This window comes from Gymnodraco acuticeps, unplaced genomic scaffold, assembly GCF_902827175.1.
Source record: "Gymnodraco acuticeps unplaced genomic scaffold, fGymAcu1.1, whole genome shotgun sequence".
Lineage (NCBI taxonomy): Eukaryota > Metazoa > Chordata > Actinopteri > Perciformes > Bathydraconidae > Gymnodraco > Gymnodraco acuticeps.
Window position 1 is genome coordinate 12,774 of NW_022991280.1, and position 24,169 is coordinate 36,942.

The 24,169-nt window shown below is 42.8% G+C and overlaps 1 long non-coding RNA gene across 1 annotated transcript; it reads left to right on the forward strand.

Annotated features, from left to right (window-relative positions):
* Positions 1–1,127: 1,127 nt before the first annotated feature.
* Positions 1,128–22,526, forward strand: LOC117562080. Its single transcript, XR_004571484.1, has 3 exons — positions 1,128–1,332; positions 7,130–7,180; positions 22,177–22,526. It is a non-coding gene; the product is annotated as an uncharacterized LOC117562080 (long non-coding RNA).
* Positions 22,527–24,169: the final 1,643 nt, after the last annotated feature.

Sequence of the window (24,169 nt, forward strand, 5' to 3'; positions counted from 1 at the left end):
TCTACTTTTACTCAAGTACAAGATCTGAGTACTTCTACTTTACTCAAGTACAATATCTGAGTACTTCTACTTTTACTCAAGAACAAGATCTGAGTACTTCTACTTTTACTCAAGTACAAGATCTGAGTACTTCTACCTTTACTCAAGTACCAGATCTGAGTACTTCTACCTTTACTCAAGTACCAGATCTGAGTACTTCTACTTTTACTCAAGTACAAGATCTGAGTACTTCTACTTTACTCAAGTACAATATCTGAGTACTTCTACTTTTACTCAAGTACAAGATCTGAGTACTTCTACTTTTACTCAAGTACAATATCTGAGTACTTCTACTTTACTCAAGTACAAGATCTGAGTACTTCTACTTTACTCAAGTACAATATCTGAGTACTTCTACTTTTACTCAAGTACAAGATCTGAGTACTTCTACTTTACTCAAGTACAATATCTGAGTACTTCTACCTTTACTCAAGTACCAGATCTGAGTACTTCTACCTTTACTCAAGTACCAGATCTGAGTACTTCTACTTTTACTCAAGTACAGATCTGAGTACTTCTACTTTACTCAAGTACAATATCTGAGTACTTCTACTTTACTCAAGTACAGATCTGAGTACTTCTACTTACTCAAGTACAGATCTGAGTACTTCTACTTTTACTCAAGTACAAGATCTGAGTACTTCTACTTTACTCAAGTACCAGATCTGAGTACTTCTACCTTTACTCAAGTACAAGATCTGAGTACTTCTACTTTTACTCAAGTACAAGATCTGAGTACTTCTACTTTACTCAAGTACAATATCTGAGTACTTCTCCCCCCCTCTGGTCATTTATTAAACTGCTGCTTTTAGCTCTATTGAAGACAGACATAAATAAAGACCACTAGATGTCCTCATTCCCCACGACATGAGCATCAGATTCAACATCTTCAACCAGTTTAATTAAATTAAGATTACATCCAACTAAGTTCTCCTTTATACTAAATGTTAATGTGTTTTTCATAAAGGAACCGCTTAAGATATAAAATATTTTAAGGCTCTATTTTCATGAGCAGAATAGTAAAGCACATTTTTTCAATCTTAATTCTACTCTAAAAATGCAGCTAAACATAAAGAAAAACACATAAAATAGTGCACTAGAAATAGTTGTGTATGGAGTTGCAGGAATACGCCAAATCTACACATATAAAATGGATTAAAACACAATCAGAACGTGAAAGTATATACATAGGAAATATATAATATGGATGTGTTTGTCTGTTGTTCAGCAGGTAGGTACCCAGATGTCTGAGGAGGCTCTGAGGATGACTCCCTGAACCCTCCAGTATGTCAGGTGAGACACACACACACACACACACACACACACACACACACACACACACACAAATCCCCCCAGACAGATATATAAGAAAATAAAATGTATAGTGTCTAGGGATGTAACGATATATCGAATATCGCGATATCGCGGTAAATAAATGTGTCAATACCGTTTTGAGACTGACAAAATCTACCGCGATCTTTTTTAAATTATTTTTTATTTTATTTTTTAAAAACCTTTATTCAACCAGATGGTCCCATTGAGATAATCAATCTCTTTTTCAAGGGAGACCTGTCCAGCATGGCAGCAAGTAGGTTACAACATGAACAGAAAACAACAGATAAAACAAAAGGACATGGTATTTACAGGGCTACATGTACACACCTAGAGACATGGACAAGTACCAACAGTATATCTATATCTCAGTCAATAAGCCTCACCTTCTTGGCAAACACTGTATTGTGTTTAAAGAGGTGGAGAGACAATGCACAGTTTGACCCACTGCTGTCAACCCATGGCCAAAGCATATCTCTCTGTCCCAGCAACATCAGTACCAAGCAAGAGAGTTGTTTCCACAGCAGGGGATTTTGCAAACGCCCAAACATCCCAGCTTCTACCTGGAAATGTGGACATGCTCATATTCCTAAAAGATAACCTTGATGACGCTGAGTGAGTGAGTTAGAGTTGAGTTACTTGGAAAAACTAAAGTGAAACTTGATTTAGTCTATTGCAGGGTCTGATTATTATATTGTTGACACTTTAAAATACTACTATCCTACTGAAATGTTGTGCAAATCAGATTTATTATTTAAAGTGGAGATATCATGCTATATTTGAATAATATAGTGTAGGACCATACCTATATAAGGCATATTTATACTTTTTATTTTTCAAAATACCAAACAGATCATGCATTTTAGCCATTCCTCATTTCGCTCAATTTAACACTGTCTTTTCACGGGCTGATTCTGTGAGAACAGCACCACCTACAGGCCTGGCATATGTACTACAGCGTCTCCAGCGCTTTCCAACGGCAATGTCCGTGGCTGTCTCCTCCTGATTGGTGGAGTTGGCCCAATAGCCGTAGCACCACTTCTGTGACGTCACAGAAGTGTTCAAATCTGGATCAGTCTGTATCAGATCCGTTGCAGCCCCTTTGAGACACGGCAGGCAAAAACATCGTTTTTCAAGTATTGGTCAATTTTGAGATTTTGTGCTATTTTGATTCTATAACATGTTTTCTTTCAGACTTTTGGAAGGAAAACGTACAAAATACACATTTAAGTGTTTATTTGACAATAGTTTGTCTATTTGCGTCTGTAGATTTCTCCTAAATTCACCAAAAGTTAGCTTTCTAACGTAACATAAAGTACAGTGACCGCTGTGTGCACCATGTCATGAGAGATATCGTTGGAAAGCTGTGTCTCTCCTGCACAATCTCATCGGATCCAAATATGGTCATTTCCTTTGTATCAGCAACCAATCGTGAAAGTACAAAAGGGGTCTTAAACCAAGAAACGAAATCTCATTGGCTGGTGTCAATTTCTGACAACGTGATTCGTTCAGATGCGTCACGTGGTGTGCTAAAACACTTCCTGGTTAGCTTTCAGCTAGAAATTGAAATCTCAAAATGGCAAAAGAACGGCGAAAAAAACGTTCACAGAGAAGACGACAACAATTGTCACTTGCACGAAGCAAGGTTATACAAAAAACAAATGACCCCGAACATGAAATACCTTCACGGAGTGCGTCGATGCGCAAGCTGTCATCCAAAGAACAGGAGGGTTTAGCTAGTGCCTCACTGCAATCTTTAAAGGTCGTTTTCTCAAAATGAGTTTTTTCTCCTACTCTGAGTTCGAAATGTCAACTTCAGTAGCACGTACATACACCAAACCTTCCAGTTATATTCCTATCAATATTATGAAGGCTTTTACAGAAGGGTTTGTTCATATATCATTCATAGCCTGAATTATACAACATTGTATACCTAAAAACATGGCGAAAATAGATATTTTAGGGCTGTTGACAGTATTTTCTGATTTATGGAGTGATAAAAAGAGATATCCAATATCCCTTCTGTAAAAGCCTTAGATACTAATATGACTACAAATGAAAACAAGAATTTCGAACCTGGCTTTATCCAAAGTTCAGATTTCGGTTCCTGAAATGTGTTAAAATATGCGCAAATGTAATGAGATAATGGATCATTTGCATATTTAAACATGCTATTTCAGAAAACTTGTAATACAAAAAACAATTGCCTTATTGTAAGTAATTAACTGGAGAAATTTCTAGCTGATACCTTTAAGTTAAAAAAATTACCCTATTCACCTGGGGTGTCTCGCCTTAAGAGATTTGGGTATGGAGGAAAATAGAGAGGGTTGTGTTTTCTGACACTTGGTGAGTTCCCTGGAACACCGGGGACACATATTCATGTATAAAAGACGTACACAAGTGCATTTTGCATGATAGGTCCCCTTTAATAAAGAAAAACAAATTCAAGTAAAAAAATTAAAATTGTTTCCTTTTTTTTTTTTCAATATCGCGATAAATATCGTACCGTGGACTTTTTATCGCGATATTATCGTACCGTGAGTTTTTGGTATCGTTACATCCCTAATAGTGTCCCTTGTGATATAACCGATCTTCCCGAATCCCAATTTGACTTTTTATGCAATAAACACAAAATGTTTCTCCTGAATTATGTCCTTTGTCAAACTAGAAATGTTTCTGAAACAACAACTAGAGCTTTATTAGACACTAAAACTCAAATACAAACATGTCAGGTGTAGAATGAGAGTAATACACAGTAGCTTTGCACACACTGGGAATTTACCATGATTGATTATGTCTTAGACAAGAAACACAAATGAAGAATATGAGAAAATGCAATTAAGACTTTTAAAAAACTAGGAAATATGTAAAATGTTGCTGTCGTTAGGAGACGAAGCTCTGCAGAAATGTGAGAATATATTTAAGGAAATAAGAAAAGATAAGAGAGGTCTTTCCAGGACTTGAACCGGTGACCTTCTGGATCCTGAGTCCCTTATGGACTTTACCATCACTGCTCTCGAAATATAGGGGATGTGCAAAGGTTCGCTAGAATGATAATTAACAGATAGAATATGCAGCGTAACAGAGGTAGGTAGAACACAGGAGGAAACACATATACACCTTAACACACAATAATAACAAATGATTCATTCAAGAACAGATCAGTACTTTAACAGGCAGAGGGAGAGAGTCACGTAACAGCAAGTTCAGAACAGCATGTACAGGACGTCCTCTACGCTGCTCAGACTCTGGGAGGTTTACTCAGACAGGACACAGCCCATTGCATCATATATTATCAGCATAAAAAAACACACAGACACACACACACACACACACACAGTGATGATCTGACCTTCCCTGAACCGTCTGTATTTCAGCCTCTGGTTTGATGTGTTTGTTACGGAGGCTAACGGGTGCTAACGTGCTACAACAACCCCAAATCTCTTCCATCAGGAGAAACTCGCTGCAGCTTCAGAAAGGAAGCAGATATTAAAACCCAAAGGTTCCACATGAAGAAACATCTCCAGCAACTTGACAACACATGCAGCGTTTAGAGAACATCCAGCAACTTGAGGAGACATGTTAGGAGACCAGGGGACACTAAAGAGTGACGCACACAGCTAGGAGACCAGGGGGCACTAAGGAGTGATGCACTCAGCTGGGAGACCAGGGGACACTAAAGAGTGACGCACACAGCTGGGAGACCAGGGGACACTAAAGAGTGACGCACACAGCTGGGAGACCAGGGGACACTAAAGAGTGACGCACACAGCTGGGAGACCAGGGGACACTAAAGAGTGACGCACACAGCTGGGAGACCAGGGGACACTAAAGAGTGACGCACACAGCTGGGAGACCAGGGGACACTAAAGAGTGATGCACACAGCTGGGAGACCAGGGGACACTAAAGAGTGACGCACACAGCTGGGAGACCAGGAGACACTAAAGAGTGACGCATACAGCTGGGAGACCAGGGGACACTAAGGAGTGATGCACACAGCTGGGAGACCAGGGGACACTAAAGAGTGACGCACACAGCTGGGAAACCAGGGGACACTAAAGAGTGAGGCACACAGCTGGGAGACCAGGGGACACTAAAGAGTGACGCACACAGCTGGGAGACCAGGGGACACTAAAGAGTGAGGCACACAGCTGGGAGACCAGGGGACACTAAAAAGTGACGCACACAGTTGGGAGACCAGGGGACACTAAAAAGTGATGCACACAGCTGGGAGACCAGGGGACACTAGAAAGTGACGCACACAGCTGGGAGGTCAGAGGACACTAAAGAGTGACGCACACAGCTGGGAGACCAGGGGACACTAAAGAGTGACGCACACAGCTGGGAGACCAGGGGACACTAAAGAGTGATGCACACAGCTGGGAGACCAGGGGACACTAAAGAGTGAGGCACACAGCTAGAGACCAGGGGACACTAAAGAGTGACGCACACAGCTGGGAGACCAGGGGACACTAAAGAGTGATGCACACAGCTGGGAGACCAGGGGACACTAAAGAGTGACGCACACAGCTGGGAGACCAGGGGACACTAAAGAGTGACGCACACAGCTGGGAGACCAGGGGACACTAAAGAGTGACGCACACAGCTGGAAACCAGGGGACACTAAAGAGAGACGCACACAGCTGGGAGACCAGGGGACACTAAAGAGTGATGCACACAGCTGGGAGACCAGGGGACACTAAAGAGTGACACACACAGCTGGGAGACCAGGGGACACTAAAGAGTGACGCACACAGCTGGGAGACCAGGGGACACTAAAGAGTGACGCACACAGCTGGAGACCAGGGGGACACTAAAGAGAGACGCACACAGCTGGGAGACCAGGGGACACTAAAGAGTGACGCACACAGCTGGGAGACCAGGGGACACTAAAGAGTGACGCACACAGCTGGGAGACCAGGGGACTCTAGAGAGTGACGCACACAGCTGGGAGACCAGGGGACACCAAAGAGTGACACACACAACTGGGAGACCAGGGGACACTAAAGAGTGATGCACACAGCTGGGAGACCAGGGGACACTAAAGAGTGACGCACACAGCTGGAGACCAGGGGACACTAAAGAGAGACGCACACAGCTGGGAGACCAGAGGACACTAAAGAGTGACGCACACAGCTGGGAGACCAGGGGACACTAAAGAGTGACGCACACAGCTGGGAGACCAGGGACACTAAAGAGTGACGCACACAGCTGGGAGACCAGAGGACACTAAAGAGTGACGCACACAGCTGGGAGACCAGGGGATATTAAAAAGTGACGCACACAGCTGGGAAACAAGGAGACATTAAAAAGTGACGCACACAGCTGGGAAACAAGGAGACATTAAAAAGTGACGCACACAGTTTGGAGACCAGGGCACACTAAAAAGTGACGCACACAGTTGGGAGACCAGGGGACACTAAAGAGTGACGCACACAGCTGGGAGACCAGGGGACATTAAAAAGTGACCCTCAAAAAAATTAGACCAAAATAAAAGTTGACCAAAAAAAAGTTGACCAAAAAAGAAGTATAGGAAAAGCCAGGGGTGTTGTCAAGTTGCTGACGATGTTTCTTCATGTGGAACATTAGTGTTTTTATATCTGCATCCTTTCTGAAGCTGCTTCCGGGTGAAGAGTTCCTGCTGCAGCTCGTTTGCACCGGTTTGCCTCCACAGTTTGTGGTGTGAAAAGCAGAGGAGGCTGTTCTCTGAAAACACGGAGCTTCTTCTTTAAAAAGTTCCTCTCCCATCTGTTTTAGAGCCAGCAGAAAATGGCTCCCCCGGCTGGAAAGATGAGGCCATTCAGAATGGTAATATTATCCTCCTCTAAATCTGACTCTTTAACCTCCTGCTTATGATGTTGAGAAAAACATGAATTGCTGCATTAACTCTGTTTAGGTCTGATAACTCAGGTAAGTATTCATTTAGAGAAATGTGTTTCTCATACTTTTTCAGACCACACTCGCGGACCACCTAACAATAGGCCTGCTTGCCACTCCAACAATACATAACAAATGACAGCCTGATAAAGACAGCTTAACCTTCTCTGTATCGCCTCGTTCACACATTAAATCAACAATACAAATACAACTACAGATTATATCAGCATTTCGATCCAATGTGATTTAAAATGCTCAGGTTTTACACCTCTTATGAAATGTAGACTACATTTATTACGGTCTGATAACTCAGGTAAGTATTCAATTAGATCAGTGTTTCTCAAAGTGTGGTCCGCGGACCACTGGTGGTCCGTGAGCGCCCCCTAGCGGTCCGTGAGTATATCGGTAAAATGTCACATTTAAATAAATAAATACATTTCAGTTTTCCGCACTCTCGCGGGAATATCTCCGCAATGGAGCGAGGTTAAGTTTCACCTTCGATTGCATGATATAGCCCAGCGCAACACCTTCATCACACAAGTTGCCACCTGTTTGTACCATTTTCAGGCGATCTCTAATCTGTTCTAGAAAAACGATGTATTTCTTTTTTTAACTGAATTAGATCAGTGTTTCTCATACTTTTTCAGACCACACTCGCGGACCACCTAACTCCACAAATATCCAAAAACAATAGGCCTGCTTGCCACTCCAACAGTACATAACAAATGACAGCCTAATAATGACAGCTTAACCTTCTCTGTATCGCCTCGTTCACACATTAAATCAACAATACAAATACAACTACAGATTATATCAGCATTTCGTTCCAATGTGATTTAAAATGCTCAGGTTTTACACCTCTTATGAAATGTAGACTACATTTATTACGGAGCCGCATGTCATACGACACAAACCTCCGCTGTGGATTCCCAAAACAAAATGCAGTAAAACTATGTTCGCAGGCCCAAGTTTAACTCTGAGCCATTTTTTCACATGTTAGGCTCGCGTGGGCTTTTTTTGTAAAAATGCTATTAAAACATGAACCTTGGTTCATCGGGCTGGCCTGCGTGCTCTAACAACAACAGCCTCTGATCAGCAACAGACTTCATGCAATGCTTCATCGGATGCATCTAAATCTACTTTCAGCATGGATACATGTTCATAAAATACATCCATTGTTTGTTTTATACGCTTCTTGAAATAAAAAATAAAACACATTGTTTTTCTAGAACAGATTACAAATCGCCTGAAAATGGTACAAACAAGTGGCAACATGTGGCGAAGGTGTTGCGCTGGGCTATATCATGCAATAGAAACTTGAAACTTGAGCTCGCTCCATTGCGGAGATATTCCCGAGAGAGTGCAGAAAACTATTTCAAATGTGACATTTTACCAATATACTCACAGACCACTAGGGGGCGCTCACGGACCACACTTTGAGAAGCACTGATTTAGAGAAATGTGTAAGAAAAGTGTTGGTTTGTGAGATTTTAACGAACACGTTACTAAAACATATTTTACTAGTCGCTGCAGACACATCATCATGTATTGCTTCTCTTTGTCTCTGCTTTCTCACTCTGACTATGAACCACTAGAGGTTTTGAAATGTGCATGATGGTGGTGCATTCAGGGACCCTTCACTCCTGTTATTGCAATTTATTACATGGCTTAGGCTGGAGCCACACGAGAACGGTAACGCAAACGAACCAAAATCGTTATCAAAAAAGTCTTCCGTCCACACGCAATAGGCACCAGAAACGTGTCCTTCCACACGAGGCCGCTCGACCCGCTGGAGACGCTGTAGTACATACGCCGGGCCTGTAAGTGGCGCTGTACTTCCGCCACCAAATGCACCAAAAGCAGCGAAGAAGACTTCCGAGGTTGCCCTTGTGTGGCCGAACCGTCTATATCAGGGATGGGCAAATATTATTTAGTTTTGTACTTGTAGTACTGATACCGTCCACTAGACTCAGTTACGTCGCGAGCTGCGTACATGATTTCAAATACCGCAAAATAATCTGTGAGGCGTTTGAGTGTATTGTGTTTGTTTCCCGGGGAAACCCTCACAAGAAGCACCGGCTGTTGTTACGCCTGCTGTGACGTTAAGTTGCCGCTTGTAATTTTGCCTTCACAAGCTTCAAAGTTGTTTTTATCTTCTGAATTTGGCGAAACAAGTTTAATATTCTAAAAACCAAGACTTTGTTTATTTGAAATCAGATGAAAACAAACTGTCACGGACTCTGCCGTGTTATGATTACTACGCTTTTCATTCATCATGTCAGCGGAGGGAGGGGGAGCGGCGCTGAGGAACAGCAGAGGCTGACAGCTGTCTGTGTGGACACTCCCCTTATTGTGCGTCAGCAGAGGCTACAAGTGTCTTAGGTTCAAGACGACTAATGTCTGGGTTAGTGTTCATGACTTCATGTTTATGTCATCTTAATGGTTAATCTCAATACTCACACATTTTCCGTGCTTTCCAATAGTTTAAAATAGTTTTATTCCACTGTTAAATAACCTGTTCAATACAAACATGCCACTTGTAAACATTGTGTGTGTTGTGTGTGTGTGTGTGTGTGTGTGTGTGTGTGTGTGTGTGTGTGTGTGTGTTGTGTGTGTGTGGTGTGTGTGTGTGTGTGTGTGTGTGTGTGTGTGTGTGTGTGTGTGTGTGTGTGTGTGGTGTGTGTGTGTGTGTGTGTGTGTGTGTGTGTGTGTGTGTGTGTGTGTGTGTGTGTGTGTGTGTGTGTGTGTGTGTGTGATGGATCGTTGGAGCTATGTGCAAATCAAGGCATATGCTCGAACGGGAGCTGCCTGGACGCTGCAATCATGTTGCGCACTATCCGTGCTGAGTGTGCTGACTTCTCGTACAATGTCCCACTGTCTGGCTTCCTGCATAAAGTCAAGTGCTCGGCGCAGTTGTGGCGAAATGTCGCTCCTCTGTATTCATTTAAACAGCTCCTTATATCCGTTAGCGCAGCTAGCTAGCACCAGATGCTAACAACAACAATGCACGTAAGGTCTCTCTCTCGCTCGCTCGGGCCACACATACACACACCCTCCCGGTCCTCCCAACAGCCAGTCAGGGGAGTATATCTAGATACTTCCCAAGGTTTGACATAATGAATTGTGCTACTTTTTATTGAAGCAGTTCCTACCGTTGCTACGTAGTTCAAACGGTAACAACAGACTATTTTTCTTAGCAGATGCATGTCATTAAAAAAAAAGATAATAGCCTACTATTTTTTTAATCAATAACAACATTTTTTAAATCTATAAAAGCATTTCAATTAATATTGGGAGTCATATCGTTACTTTGTTGAGAATGTGGCCGTGTGATAAGCGGGATGATGTGCAGCGAGGCGGTCCTTATGGGGAAAAGAACACCCGACAGGCGGATCAGGAGCCCGACGCGAAGCGGAGGGATCTAGATCTGCATGAATCCCTTATCCCAGGGGTTTCCCAATGTTGCCATGCCAAGGACCCCCATATAGCATTATCCTCTGGTGGGGACCCCCCCTGTTGCAATTTTTTTTTTAAATGATGTGTACAAGTGCCTCGCGATGGAGCATGCAGTGCGTTGCCACTACCTTCTGCCTGATCGAAGCTGTCACTCCGCTTTCTTTGCCTGTCATAGCCGCTGCCCCATCTGAACACACACCCACACAACGAGACCAGTCAAGTCCGTTTGAGATGATGTAAAACTTGGAAATGTCTCTTCCTGTGGTTCTACCTTCCAGTGCTTTGCAAAATAATATTTCCTCAACAAAGTTGTGAAATAAATCTGATGTATGCAAGCAATTCTGCGACATTTGCTGCATCCGTGCTCTCATCCAGCTGCAGAGCGAAACATTCACTAGCTCTAAAAGCTGAGCAGATTTTCACTCTCAGTAGCGGCAGCTCGATTCTGATTGGCTTGAAGGGCGGTCGTTGTGATTCAAAAACTAAAATATTAAAAGATTGGCATCAAAGGACACATAGATTGATAGATATGCAGTTATTAATAACATCTAAAAAGAAAAAAAAATCCTTTTCCCTCAAACTTTGCGTGACCCCCCGGGTTGCCCCCTGGCGGCCCCCCGGGGGGTCGGGGCCCCCACTTTGAAAAACACTGCCTTATCCCTTACATAAATGGCATCACGTGCTGACTATGAATTTCAATATGAAACATCAGATTGAAAAAGGTTTCTTTGTGAGTTTCTTGCAGCTTTGGCATTAGTCTCTCTTCCCTCTGTGTGCGTATAGATGTCTCCAGGTTTAAGACTTTTTAAAAACGGATCTAAAAACTAGGGTTGGGAGTTACAAATAGGTGATCTTTTATTTAGAAAAATAGCCAGCGTACATATAAATGGAAAGAGTTTAAACATTAAATATTGATCTGTTTACAGAGGAATCAAAAGATGGACCACAGATATAAAACTAAAATCTATATTTTAAAGGTTTCAACCAAAAAAGCAAACTAAATGTTTTGGTAGTCTTTGGAGTTTAAATCCTCGTTAATATTGATCTTCGGCTGAAAACAAACTCTCTGCATATTATTTTGTCGTAGTGTTCTTCTATACTTCACACCTGCAGGTTTTTTTATTTACCAGCATACATTTGAATACAACGTGAATGAATATTGCACATAATTGGTATTGCACAGGAGTACCAATTAAATGTGCAAGTTAAAATCCTCTTAACTGATCTTTTTCACCTGGATGTTAACCGTGCAGCCTCACATAAATCAGCATTTCTCCGATCTTTTTTCCCGGTAGTTTTTCTCAGTGAATTTATGCAGCTCTGCAGGAGAAGCGCACGTCTTCCAGCCACCGGATAATCCCCTGACACTGTAACCCTGTGTTGGAGCACCTGTTGTTCATAGTATGACCTGGAGGAGGTTAACTTCTTCAGGTAAATGCAGAGGAGCCGGGGACAGCGGCCTCAACGCGGCGAGGTCAAACGAGGGCCCGGGGGGAAAAGACAGCTAAAAATTGATTATGACCGTCTTTGAACTCCCTCTTCATTAAAGTGATCAATCAGAGAGGGAATGTATGAGGGTCACTGAGCCCAGGGTGCTTCAACGGAGAAGCTGTACACACCGCGGAGGACAGTGTAGTCTTTTTACGATTCAAAATATTTTACAAAGTAGTTTTTCATTTACGTCAGGAACAACCGGAGACAAATTATGACTCAGAAGACACACAGGAAGTGAGAAATATTCCTGCGGACACATCAATTAGAGCGAGAAGAATATGCGAAAGACGAGACAGGTGAGTCGAGGAGGAATCTGATTTAAATGCCTTTCTAGATCGGGATGGTTTGAAAAGACAACACTTACAAGAAATAAAATGGGAGAATAAATTATCAAAGAAAATCTTAAATCTATAGTATAGATAAAAAAAACATTTATCTATACTATTATTAAATAAAAATGAATTGTTGTAAGTCCCTCTGGATAAATGCATCACTTTAATATCCATGATGCAGTTATTGTTAGCGTACCTGATTGCTTTAATTAGCATTTAAGTAAAAAAATGACATTAAATCCGTCATTCACATATAGTTATAATATTCTAAATACCATCGTTGTTTACTTAATAATAATACATTTTATTTGGGGGGCGCCTTTCATAGCACCCAAGGACACCTATAGGGGCAATTTTAAGGAACATTAAACAGTGGATTTAATGAAATGTCAGCCGGGGTAAAACAAGACAAACAACAGGAAATGGACACAGAAGGACACAGAAGGACACGGAAGGACACGGGGTACAGCTTATAATGAGAATGCCAGTTTCAACAGGTGGGTTTTTAATGTTGTTATGGAATCAGACTGTCGGATGTGTCGTGGCAGGGAGCTCCAGAGTCTGGGAGCCGAGCAGCTGAGAGCTCGAGCACCCATGGTTTTGAGGCGAGAGCTTGGGACGGTGAGAAGTCCTACGGAGGAAGAGCGGAGGGTACGAGAGGGGGTGTACTCCTGAAGGAGCTCGGTGATGTATAGTGTAGTATTCGTTTATTTGTCCCCGACGGGAAAATGGGTTTAGACACAGATTAAAACGAACAGACATACTGTAAGAAAAACAGGTATCGGCAGACATGACAAGGGGCCTAGGCCATCATTTGCGAAATAGGGGGGACAGGGCCAGACCAGCTGGGTAAACAGTGCGTCCTAGCCATCATTGATTCAGGAGTTTGATGGCTAGTGGGACAAAAGACAGCCAAGATCTGTTCTTTTTGAACAAAGGGGCACGATATCTATGCCCGGATGGCAACTAATAAGAGGCAAGAGGGTGCCTCAATTTTAAAACTCTGTCCTCGTATAAGCTTTCTATATTAGCAAATGAGATTCCTGTCAATTTACTGGACAAAGTTACGGCCCTCCTGACTGTAGATGGGGGCTAGGTTGTGGATCTTTATATCTTTACATGTGATTGGAAGGTTTTGGTAGTCAATACGGTAGCGTACAGGAAGCCAGTGTAGCTGAGTGAGAATGGGGGTGATGTGGTCGGATGAGTTGGTGTCGGTGATGATCCGGGCAGCAGAGTTCTGGATTATTTGCAGTCTATTGAGGAGTTTGATGGGAAGGCCAGTCAGAAGTGCATTGCTGTAATCAATCCGGGATGTGACGAATGAGTTGAATTTGTAATTAACGCATGCATTTATGTAATTATATTTTATATATTTGTACATGGATTCGCTCTAGTTTTTGCATGTCTTGTACATAGGGGAGATAATTATTCACTTATTTATCATTTGTATATTGTAATATATATTGTTAGTGACTGTGGCTGCGAGGGAGTGCGGTCGTCTTTCAACCAGAAGGTTGTGGGTTTGATCCCAGCCCACGCAGCCAACATGTCGATGTATCCTTGGGCAAGATACTTAACCCTGAGTTGCTCCCGATGGCATGGCTAACGGTGTGTGAGTGTGTGTGAATGTTAGATCCTAGAGTAAGGTACACTGCTCTGTATGAATGTTAGGTCCTAGAGCAGGGGTGTCAAACTCAATTTCATCACGGCCACAACAGCATTATGGTTGCACTCAAAGGGCCAGTTGTAACTTTAAGACATATATAAATATTTAATATATATAAAATAATGTATTATATTACATTGTTGCCTCTGCATTGGATTATTATCTGATAGGGTAATAACTTCATAATTAACTACATCTGAAAGCAGAAGTCTAGGGCAAATCATTGCAAGTCTCTTCAGTAAGAATGTCACAAAATGATTTAAAAAGAAAAGCCAAATTCTGTAAAAACAAAAAAAAAGAAGTGACATTTTGAAAAAAAAAATCTAATTCTGAGAAAAAATTCATATTTTGAAGAAAACAATTCTATTTCTGAGAAAAAAGTCAAATTTGAGATGCATTGTGGGACATGTAGTTTATGGGCAACGTGCTTCTGTAAAGTAGCATGTATGTATAATTAACATATTATATTCTTTGCAAGCTCTCGTGGGGCCGCATTAAATGAAGTCGCGGGCCAGATTTGGCCCCCGGGCCTTGAGTTTGACACCCCTGTCCTAGAGTAAGGTGCACTGCTCTGTGTGAATGGGTGAACGACATGTAGTATATAAAGCGCTTTGAGGGGTCTTAAAGACTGGATAAAGCGCTTTATAAGTACAGTCCATTTACCATTTATTGTAGTAAAATGTGCACAATGGTATTCATGCTTGAACATATATTTGTATTCAATTAAATTAAATTGTATTTTAACATTTTACTTTAACTTTTTATGTAGGTATATTTATTTTATTTATTATTAGACACTTTTATTTATCCGTTTTATGTTTGTTTAAATCTCTGTATTTTTATTTATTTAACATTTTTATGGCAAACTCAAATGTATTATGTTGATATTTAATATTATTATTATTGGACATTTGTACTTTTTAATCTTTTTATTGTACGTTATTACTTCTTATATTTATATACATATTTTTACCTGATTTTATTTATTTGTATTGGACACTTTACTTACATGTAGTGTAGTAATTCATTGCACATTCGAACTCAAATTCCTTGTGTTTATATTAACATTTTGACTATATTTATATTATTATTACATTTGTATTTTAATTATTTCTGAATCTTTTTATTGCACATTCTTACCTTAACTAATATACATATTGATTATAAGTGGACACTTTACTTAATTTTGTGTATGTTTATATTAATATCTTTATTTAATTTAACCTTTTTATTGCACATTCTGACTCAAACTCCTTGTGTTTATACGCTTTTATCCTCGTTCTTTCTAATTTAGATAAACTGTCTCAAAACCCAACTTCCTCGTGTGAAAACCCAGTGTTCTGTTTCTGATTAAAGTATGAGAGAAATTAGAAAAGTCCCACATTTTACGGAGCGATCAATAAAAGTCCCGGGCGTTGGCGCTCAGACAGCAGATTGTTAGAGAATCGCGGGGAACTAAACTCTCTGATTAACAGTTTGCTCTGCGTCGGGACTCTAAACGAGATTAGCCCACGAAAAGCACTTGACCTGAAGTAATTGGTACACACAGAGCTCACATGAACACACACACACACACACAGTTCACATGATCACAGTTATGATCTGATGCTTCATTCCTTGAACCGTCTGTATTCCAGCCTCTGGTTGATGTGTTAGTTACGGTCAGTACTCAAGTTGTAAAAAAGAATCAGGGGGGATGGTGGATTTTATCACATGGGGACATAATTTGTGCTGATAACCCGCCGAGGGTGGGAGACCTACCAGCATAAAGATCATTATTATACTCCTAAAACAACATGCATGTTATGGATGTTCAGATACTCCTTTCATTGCTCTTGACCAAGGCACCTCAGAATTAGAGTAGAATAACATTTAGGGTCAAATGCAGAGGACAATTAGGGCAAAATATTTTTTTCACTTTAATTTAAAGGGGGGGAGGGAATACAAAAATGTGGTTATAATGAAGTATATGGCAAATCTTGTAGGTTAACAGTCCCTCATTTATTATTCAGATGATCAACTGATGATACTAATAATAAAGTCAAAATAGTTTTTAGAATATTGAATTATAGTGTATTTTTTCAAAAAAGCAGTTACTGGTATAAGATCAAAACTGGTATCTAAAGGGTTACATTTGTATCGCAATTAATCAAATCATTATGTAAATTTTTCATGAAAATTTTTAGGAACAGGGCATTAAGTGCAAATTGAAATTGTTTACGAAATGTGAAAATATATTAAAAGATTATACAGATAATACAAAATAGGACCAATGTTGTCAATGGCTGCCGACTCCACTCTCCCCCATCTCATAGAAGTTTCCAAAGATTTTCATAATCATGCTTTTTGGTCTCAACTTTTCTGGCTCTTGCTTTCGGATTGTTAGCTAAGCAATGGCTTTGAAGCCAAGTCTTGACATATACCTCTGGTCTGAACTTGTTCAGTGGAGGGCCAACACACTTGATGAAAAGCAAGGCTGACATGCTTTTTACCTCCAGAGAGCTTCTAGTTGTGGTTAAAATGTTCATCTGACTAAACCCACGTTCACACCAGCGACGTGCAGTCAGGGGAGGCAGAGGAGGCAGAGCCTCACATGTCATACTCCAATGTAACGGAAAAACAACTAAAGAAAAACTAAATAGTAATAATAATAAAATGTCTCCACTGATCTGTGTTGTAAATGTGATTTCTGTTTGATTCCAATCGCTTTTTATAGTCAAAATCAGCAAATTTGCCGAGCTCCGCTACAACGGGTAGCGATGAGGAGTGAGGCAGGGACGAGCTCTGCCTCTCGTAAGCCCACAGTAACTGGCTGGAGCGCGGGCACTAATTTACCAGCGGGCACTTATTTTGTGAGCGCGCTCAAGCCAGTTACTGTGGGGTGAGGTGAGGCACAGATGAGCTCTGCCTCACCTCAGAATGCGTCACCCCACAGAAACTGTCTGGAAAGCGGGCCCTAAGCGCATGCCTGCACCATCTCACTGTATGTCACCAATGTAATGTTTGTAGATCCCTCTATTACATTTATCCTCGCCATCCATAGTCTCTAAAGAACTTATTTCACGTATATATGATATTTAGGCTCGCTGGTCTCATCATACAACGGCAATGAAAAAAGCAACAGGGGAGGCAGCCATAACCTCTGCCGCACTGAAGGGGGCGCACGTGAGCCCACGGGTTCCTGTTGCTACTGTTATTCTACGCAGAGACGGTAGACGCAAACAACAAACTAGACTTTTGAAACTAGAGGAAGATAAGGAGGACTTTTACAAAAAAGTAATAGAGATTGTTGTCCAGAAGGAGAGCATGGACTTCATCTTCAAGTCAAGGTAAGACCACCATTGTAATGAAAATGGGATCTTACTAAGAAAGAACAATCCAATATTTAGATTTTGGGTAACCTTTTGTTGAACGGTCTGTTTAAAATGAATCGAAGCATCAGACTAAAAAAGCTTTTGAAAATAACCGAATATGTCGATTATGGTCAAAATATGATATTTGTAAATCTGACTCTGAAAGAGTCAGTGCCTCACCAGCCATGAACCTCAGCGCACGTCACTGGTTCACACTCAGCTGTGGAGATGACCAGAGTGTTCACTGCTTGAAGGAGGGGTTTCAGCTCTTCTGGTGCTGGTGGTATCATTTCATCAACAGTTTTGAGTCTGACCAGCTAGCTAACACGAGAGAAAAACGTATAACTCCAAACTAAGTTGTTATTGCTGCTTATGTCCATAGATTCCACCTTTGGTGACTAAAGTAATGAGTAATGACTAAGATTACTGATTCTTGACTTACCTGAAATGTTATTTTTAGTATTTTTAAATATGAAGTCCCTCAGATCGCGTTGTCCTCCTGGTTGCTTGGCCATTGTGATGACCGTTACCTGCGCTTCTGGCATCCATCAAACAGGCGCATCACGGCGCTCTGGCGCCCTCTAGGGCACTCGCATAGCATAGCGTCAGTGACTTGGTAAACATGTCATTGCGTGTGTGCGTGCTCCCTTGCTCACAGTATTTTACTCAAAATGCGCTAAATTAATGTTGAAATAGCAGTAATACCAGTGCCACGTTCATTGATCAAATTACATAATGGATGGCAGTTTTAGAAGGGGGATGATTTTGACCGTTTTTATTTCAGGGGGATGCCATCCCCCCTCAACTCGAGTACTGGTTACGGTGGCTAACAGGTGCTAATGTGCTTCAACAACCCAAAGCTCTTCCATCAGGAGAAACTGCAGCTTCAGAAAGGAAGCAGATATAAAAACCCAAAGGTTCCACATGAAGAAACATCTTCAGCAGCTTGAGGAGACATGTAGCGTTTAGAGAATATTCAGCAACTTGAGGAGACATGTTAGGAGACCAGGGGACACTAAAGAGTGACGCACACAGCTGGGAGACCAGGGGACACTAAAGAGTGACGCACACAGCTGGGAGACCAGGGGACATTAAAGAGTGACGCACACAGCTGGGAGACCTGGGGCTCAGTCCAATAGTCCATTTAGCTTAGGAACCTTCCTAACGGAGTGAAATGACCCGGAAGTCCCTCACTGGCAGCCATGATAAGAGCCGTTCCAATTCTCCAAATGAAAGGAAAGGAGGTTTCAAACTTCCTTTATAACCTCCTTTAGCTTAGGAACCACTGGACCTCCCTAGCCGAAAGGAGAGGAGAAAATGCTGCCCCACAATGCATTGCAGCCGCAGCATTTGCCGTCACTCAACAGTCGGCCGTTCACGGACACAAACGATAATGGGAGAAATGATATCATGAAAGTTACGGTGCTTATTAAGCTTTTTAAAACGTATGTGGTAAGTTGCCAAAGTGCTTTGTTCTGAACGTTCATCAGTATTATAATCAAAGAGAGAATTATGAACGTTAGTTTTTACTGAAATGATCAAATAAAGTCAACATCTCACAGTCTTTACTGAGCTGTGTGGAGTTTGTTCAACTTTTAAAAGATGTTTGAATGGTGATATACACAGTGATAGATGTTAAGGACTAACGTTTATAATAAATACATTTGTATTGATTTAAGATCTTTTCATCAATCATACGTATTGGGATCATTTGTATTAATGTGGACCGGAGGGAGAGGGGGACGAGCAGAAGCTTCACTTTCCTTTTTTATTTCAATTCCAGCTTTGGTCCTGAAGAATCTGTTTCTCTGTTGTTCATAAAGCATAAAGCAACAGCGTCAGAGCACAGAGTCTCTAGATGAGTTCACAGGAGTCCCTCGTTCTTATTGAACATCCATGTTGTAGTCCGCTGTATAGAGAACTGTAGTCTCCATAGTTTCCCCACAGCAGCAGACGCTCATTCAGGACGTCCGCTGGCGCATCAGAAACACGTCGGATAGTGAAAGTGCAGTCGATTCTCTAACGTACCGCAGTCTCTTCTCCTAAATCCTTTTGAATTCTCCTATCCACTATCCCTTAACCCCGTGACCTTTTACTCAGAGGTCAAGGGATAGGAGATAGGGTTAGAACTTAGGAGCTAATTTTTGGATTATCGGAACGCAACCCAGGGGACACTAAAGAGTGACGCACACAGCTGGAGACCAGGCGACACTAAAGAGTGATGCACACAGCTGCAAGACCAGGGGACACTAAAGAGTGACGCACACAGCTGGAGACCAGGCGACACTAAAGAGTGACGCACACAGCTGGAGACCAGGGGACACTAAAGAGTGACGCACACAGCTGGGAGACCAGGGGACACTAAAGAGTGACACACACAGCTGGGAGACCAGGGGACACTAAAGAGTGACGCACACAGCTGGGAGACCAGGGGACACTAAAGAGTGACGCACACAGCTGGGAGACCAGGGGACACTAAAGAGTGACGCACACAGCTGGGAGACCAGGGGACACTAAAGAGTGACGCACACAGCTGAGAGACCAGGGGACACTAAAGAGTGACGCACACAGCTGAGAGACCAGGGGACACTAAAGAGTGACGCACACAGCTGGGAGACCAGGGGACACTAAAGAGTGACGCACACAGCTGGGAGACCAGGGGACACTAAAGAGTGACGCACACAGCTGGAAGACAAGGGGACATTAAAAAGTGACGCGCACAGTTTGGAGACCAGGGCACACTAAAGAGTGACGCACACAGCTGGGAGACCAGGGGACACTAAAGAGTGACGCACACAGCTGGAGACCAGGCGACACTAAAGAGTGATGCACACAGCTGCAAGACCAGGGGACACTAAAGAGTGACGCACACAGCTGGAGACCAGGCGACACTAAAGAGTGACGCACACAGCTGGAGGACCAGGGGACACTAAAGAGTGACGCACACAGCTGGGAGACCAGGGGACACTAAAGAGTGACGCACACAGCTGGAGACCAGGCGACACTAAAGAGTGATGCACACAGCTGCGAGACCAGGGGACACTAAAGAGTGACGCACACAGCTGGAGACCAGGCGACACTAAAGAGTGACGCACACAGCTGGGAGACCAGGGGACACTAAAGAGTGACGCACACAGCTGGAGACCAGGGGACGCTAAAGAGTGACGCACACAGCTGGGAGACCAGGGGACACTAAAGAGTGACACACACAGCTGGGAGACCAGGGGACACTAAAGAGTGACGCACACAGCTGGGAGACCAGGGGACACTAAAGAGTGACGCACACAGCTGGGAGACCAGGGGACACTAAAGAGTGACGCACACAGCTGGGAGACCAGGGGACACTAAAGAGTGACGCACACAGCTGGAAGACAAGGGGACATTAAAAAGTGACGCGCACAGTTTGGAGACCAGGGCACACTAAAGAGTGACGCACACAGCTGGGAGACCAGGGGACACTAAAGAGTGACGCACACAGCTGGAGACCAGGCGACACTAAAGAGTGATGCACACAGCTGCAAGACCAGGGGACACTAAAGAGTGACGCACACAGCTGGAGACCAGGCGACACTAAAGAGTGACGCACACAGCTGGAGACCAGGGGACACTAAAGAGTGACGCACACAGCTGGAAGACCAGGGGACACTAAAGAGTGACGCACACAGCTGGAGACCAGGCGACACTAAAGAGTGATGCACACAGCTGCGAGACCAGGGGACACTAAAGAGTGACGCACACAGCTGGAGACCAGGCGACACTAAAGAGTGACGCACACAGCTGGGAGACCAGGGGACACTAAAGAGTGACGCACACAGCTGGAGACCAGGGGACGCTAAAGAGTGACGCACACAGCTGGGAGACCAGGGGACACTAAAGAGTGACACACACAGCTGGGAGACCAGGGGACACTAAAGAGTGACGCACACAGCTGGGAGACCAGGGGACACTAAAGAGTGACGCACACAGCTGGGAGACCAGGGGACACTAAAGAGTGACGCACACAGCTGGGAGACCAGGGGACACTAAAGAGTGACGCACACAGCTAAGAGACCAGGGGACACTAAAGAGTGACGCACACAAGCTGGGAGACCAGGGGACACTAAAGAGTGACGCACACAGCTGGGAGACCAGGGGACACTAAAGAGTGACGCACACAGCTGGGAGACCAGGGGACACTAAAGAGTGACGCACACAGCTGGAAGACAAGGGGACATTAAAAAGTGACGCGCACAGTTTGGAGACCAGGGCACACTAAAGAGTGACGCACACAGCTGGGAGACCAGAGGACACTAAAGAGTGACGCACACAGCTGGGAGACCAGGGGACATTAAAAAGTGACCCTCAAAAAAATTGGACCAAAATAAAAGTTGACCAAAAAAAAGTTGACCAAAAAAGAATAGGAAAAGCCAGGGGTGTTGTCAAGTTGCTGACGATGTTTCTTCATGTGGAACATTAGTGTTTTTATATCTGCATCCTTTCTGAAGCTGCTTCCGGGTGAAGAGTTCCTGCTGCAGCTCGTTTGCACCGGTTTGCCTCCACAGTTTGTGGTGTGAAAAGCAGAGGAGGCTGTTCTCTGAAAACACGGAGCTTCTTCTTTAAAAGTTCCTCTCCCATCTGTTTTAGAGCCAGCAGAAAATGGCTCCCCCGGCTGGAAAGATGAGGCCATTCAGAATGGTAATATTATCCTCCTCTAAATCTGACTCTTTAACCTCCTGCTTATGATGTTGAGAAAAACATGAATTGCTGCATTAACTCTGTTTAGGTCTGATAACTCAGGTAAGTATTAATTTAGAGAAATGTGTAAGAAAGTTGTTGGTTTGTGAGATTTTAACCCACATGTTACTAAAAAATATGTTACGAGTCGCTGCGGACACATCATAATTTATTGCTTCTCTTTCTCTCTGCTTTCCTCACTCTGACTCGCCTCTGTGAGGGCCTAAGATATGCTACAAAATAATATTTGAAAACACTTTTTTTTTTAAATATTATTATATTATTATATATATTATTTTTACCCTACTTTTTTTTTCATTAGTTTACCAAAATAACTTGATTTAATTGTATTTAAAATAACATTTCCAAATAAATAAATCCTTCGAATCTGCCTGTTCAGTTTCTGTTGGAATGTGAAGGGTTAAATGCCGTCTGTGCGAGTTATGTGAAGACGGGAGGGCTTGTTGGTCCCTCTCTACATTCACAGAGGGCCCGCTATAGTAACTCAACGAGAGAGTAATGTCAAATGACAGTACAATTGACCAATCATATCTTCCCTCTAAATGGGCGGGCTTTATTTTCGCGGACTTTATGACAAGTTCCGCCCGCTGTGAGGTCTATGCAAGTGGTGCAGTGACGCGTCCTAAAACCCGGAAGTAAGCTGCGCTCGGATTCCCTCGACAGAAAGCAACGGGATTTCTCCATAGGATTTTGGAAAATAGCTCGAAATAAGGTCTGTGGAAAACGAACCTGTTAGATAAATGCACGTTTTGTTCAGCCGGATAATATCCACATGTCTACCCTACTTTTATTATTTTTGAATCATAAATCTAATCGATAGATTTATGATCGATAGATTTATGATTAGCATAAGTTCGTTCATGATGGCTCACTTCAGTGATAGTGATGACATCGTTTGCAAAATTATTAACAGAGTAATTTTCAAGATTGAGTTCCAATGATAAACTGGAGTGGCAAAGGATCAGCTGAATAACCCGCAAGTGCTTCATCCAAAAGGACAGGAGGATGGACTTTGTGTTTCAGTGATTTATCATCAAAGGTAGGCCTAAGTCATTTTCAATGTTGGCCGCCGTGCCGACTTAATTCATTTGTAATTGTTACCTGGCTGTGGGTGCCCTGTCATGATAGGTGTTTATACAAATGGTGTTGTTTTGTGTGGTAGAGGGTCGCTGTCATTGCTGCGTTTTGCACCCGGGCCGCTGTTTTGATATTCCGCTGAAGTATACGCTGTGACGTAATAACTCTTCCTTTTTTTCGAGGGAAGGGGGGTCAGAGGGCCTAGGTATAAAAGTCACGGCTCGCCACTGGTTGAAAGCTGAAGTTGCAAAAAACACCACGATCTTATGATCCGATTCTATCAGTTTCCCAGTTACACAGGGACGCGGGAAGTCAGTCAGAGTTGGGGGTGCGTGCAGCGTCTCGCAGCGGAGTAACTGTGGTGCGGGGGGGGGGGGGGTGGGGGGGGGGGGGGGGGGGGGGGGGGGGGCTGCGAGTGGAGCCTCGCAGTTTTTCAGGTTGATATGCGAAGCTCATTAGCTAGCCAACATGTAGCAAAAGATTAGAAGTGAGGCTCCTAGACTAACGTTAGGTCTACTGTAATAGCCTCACTTGTAATAGTTTGCAAAACATTAGCTAGCACTAGTGTTTTCAGTTGCTAGCAGCTTATTGGGATCTAGATAGACAGGCATTGTTTTGATATAATAAATTAAGCATTATTGTTATTTAAGCGTGTCAGCCTGCAGCCTGTCTCTCTCTAACTCACTGCAGACGGCTGCACTAAAGAAAAGGGCACAGAGAGGAAACAAGTTGTAAGATGTTTAAAAGTTCATTAAACATAATATATGCTTAAATGCATTTCAAAGAAGTTGAGTTTGTGTTATTC